Raw genomic sequence first — 3,075 nt, forward strand, 5'->3', positions numbered from 1 at the left:
TTAGAACCAGCTCCCATGTAGTGTAATTCTATCTACATAATAACAGGAAAACCTAAATTTTCCCTTCCAAAGTTTCCTTCATATCCTGACTATCCACTTCCAAAACAGAGATATTTTAATTTCATCAAGAGACATGGAGACGTCCTTTCTGCCATACTCAGGTCTTGCTGCAAGATAGGATAAAAATGCTTGGTTAAAATGCAATCAAAGGAATGAGTTATTTGTGTGCATCTTAAGATGACTTGCAGGGCCCCTCCTAGATAACTTGTGAAACAGAGTGCATATCTTTCATTATTAAAGAATGCCACCCCTTCAATGTTTTTATTGCTCCTTAATTGGAATACAATAAAACTCCCTAATCTCCGATCAGCTGAGAAGTTGGTTTGGCCTCCAAAATTCACTTCTACTGCAAGTACAATGAAACTGATTTAAAGCTATACAGATTACATTTTTCAGCAAAACTATGTCACAATGAGTTGGGCTGCACCTGGGATTACTGTAGGACAGTTGCAAACAAAACCAAAACTCTTCACTTCTGTGTATTCACTACTGGATAAATTTACTGGGTTTCACTGTTTCATGGCATGTGTAGCATAGACTGTATTATTATTAAAACAAAAGCAATTTGCATTAATTTCATATTAAAAAGAAAAGAAAGAAGCTAAGATGGGAAATAGTGATGTTTTCAATACTGGCTAAAGACATTAAACAAGGTAGACAGTAAACTGAGTTTTGGGTTATTTGTGGTTCTAAAATCTTATGAGTTTATTTTTCTATGCAAAAATGCATCATTTTCATGTTTGTTACTATCCTTTTATAAATATTTTAAATGGAAATTGCAGGATATACTAAGAATTGTTTACTGCTGAAATTTTTTGTTGTTATTGTCAACTATGGGCATGTCAGCGCTCTGTGAGTTTCCTAATTCCCTCAGAAACTTTTTTTACACCACATTAAAATGATAGAATTGCTCAATTTTGAGGCAAAAAAAATCATAATTAATCTGTATAGTGGTTAAAATGAAAATATCATTTGCAATGACTGGAATTTCTTTTTTGGCCATCAGTCAAAACAGTCAAATAAGTTAAAGGCATATTGGCACTGGATCAATGTAGAGAGAAGTTTTTGTTATTATTATTTTTTTGATAACTGTTTTTGCCTTATGCTGAAATGTAACAGGTTCTAAATAATATATTAAGACCAAAAAGCTTTAACTGTATGAAAAGATTATATAAACAAGTCCTGGTTTTTAAAATGGGGAAGGAGTTTTACATCATCTCTTTTTGCCAAAGGGATAATGCCCATTAGCTGCTCAATCCCTTTGGGTTAAAAGGCTTTTAAAGCCAGTTTTCCTCTCACCATAACAGGCAGTTATTACAAGGGCTAGCTCCCTTAAAGGTCCCCAGAGGAAAGCAAAGAGAATGTATTTCCCTCTGAGTGACTGGGGGGAAAAAGGCCTCAAAGCCACAGGTGGTTTGGGGTTTGGAATTATTCACACCTAACATTCACCTCCTTGGCTCCTTCTGGGGACACAGGAGAACATCACGGTAAGAAAGATCTAGGTTTCAAGTTCAGCTTGGAGGCAGAGAACAATTCCTTTTTTTCTCTCTGTGTTTGGAAAATAATAGATTATTGACACAAATATTAAAACATATTATAATGCATGTCCTGGTTTGTGTGGTTTTGACAGACAATAAAGTAACATTTAACTTATAAGGCTATTCAAGATTATGGGATAAAGAAAGAAGTCACTGATTATCCTACAATATAAAGAGGAGTGATTATAATCCTATAATATAAAGAAAAGTGATTATAATTTTTAAAGCTGAATTGACACTTGAGCTTGAACTAGCTAATTAGTCGTTTCTTTTCATAGCTTTTGGGGGAAAATCTGACTAAATAGATGAAAGAAGAGTTTGTTCTTTTCTATCAAAAAAATTAAAAGTAAAAAGATCAATTTTTTCCATTAAAAAAGGAATTTTTGAACATTTTTCATAAGCATTTTTACTTAGACATAATTCAGTACAAGAATAAGTTATTGTGCATCTACTGCATGTGTGATTTGGGGAAAGCTATTTAACCTTTCTATTCCTCATCAATAAAAAATGAACTGCAATGGTACATTATGTCGTAAGGTTTTTGAGAGGATTTAGGAAGTGTGCATCCTTGTGAAGCCCTTAGCAGAGTCTGGCATCTTAAATAAATTTGATTTTTTACTGTGTTTGAGGTACTGGCCCTCTCATAGTTCACCATCTAGCAACAGAGACATCAACAAATTGTGAGGCTATGTGATAAGTGCTGTAAAGAAGACATGTGAGATAAGTGTTAAAGGAACACAAGCAATTACTTCTGTAAAAGTGGGAGCAGGAAGGTGAGATAGAAAAGGTTGCACTTGAATTCAGTCTTGAAGGATAATTTTAATTTAATATGCTTGACAAAGTTGGGGAAACCATTTCAGATGGAGGGAATAACAAGGTGAGCAAAAGGCAAGATTTTAAAGCTCATGATATGTTTAACATAGGGATTCACTAATCAGAGAAGTTTATGTGGTGTGGCTACGATTTAGGTACTGAACTGGGAAGGCTGGCATGGTATAGAGGTGAAAAAGCAGGACATTTGGAGGTTTAAGTCTTTATTCTGGCCCTTACTAGATCTATGGTCTTAAATCAGTTAAACTCTTTGAGTTTCAATTTGCTTATCTGTAAATTGAGGAATAAGTAGTAGCAACATTTTAAGATTTGCTTTGAAGATTAAATGAGATAAAAAATATAACTATTATTCATTAAATACTTACTATGTACCAAGCTCTGTTCTAAACACTTTTCATATATTAACTCAGTTGATTATCACAGTAATTAGATGCTATTATTATCTATACTTTGCAAATGAAGAAATTAAAGCACAGAGAAGTTAAGTAACTTGTACAAGTTAGCAAAACATAGCTATAAAGCACTTAGTACAGTAACCAGCACATTGTGAACTTCCAAAAATTCTGGCTATTGTTATTGCTATTGTTATTACTGCTGCTACTGCTGGTTTTTTTTTTTTTTTTTTTTTTTTTTTTTTTTTTTTTTT

The sequence above is a fragment of the Sapajus apella genome, unplaced genomic scaffold (genome assembly GCF_009761245.1).
Source record: "Sapajus apella isolate SASKATOON/1434 unplaced genomic scaffold, GSC_monkey_1.0 scaffold7, whole genome shotgun sequence".
Taxonomy (NCBI): domain Eukaryota; kingdom Metazoa; phylum Chordata; class Mammalia; order Primates; family Cebidae; genus Sapajus; species Sapajus apella.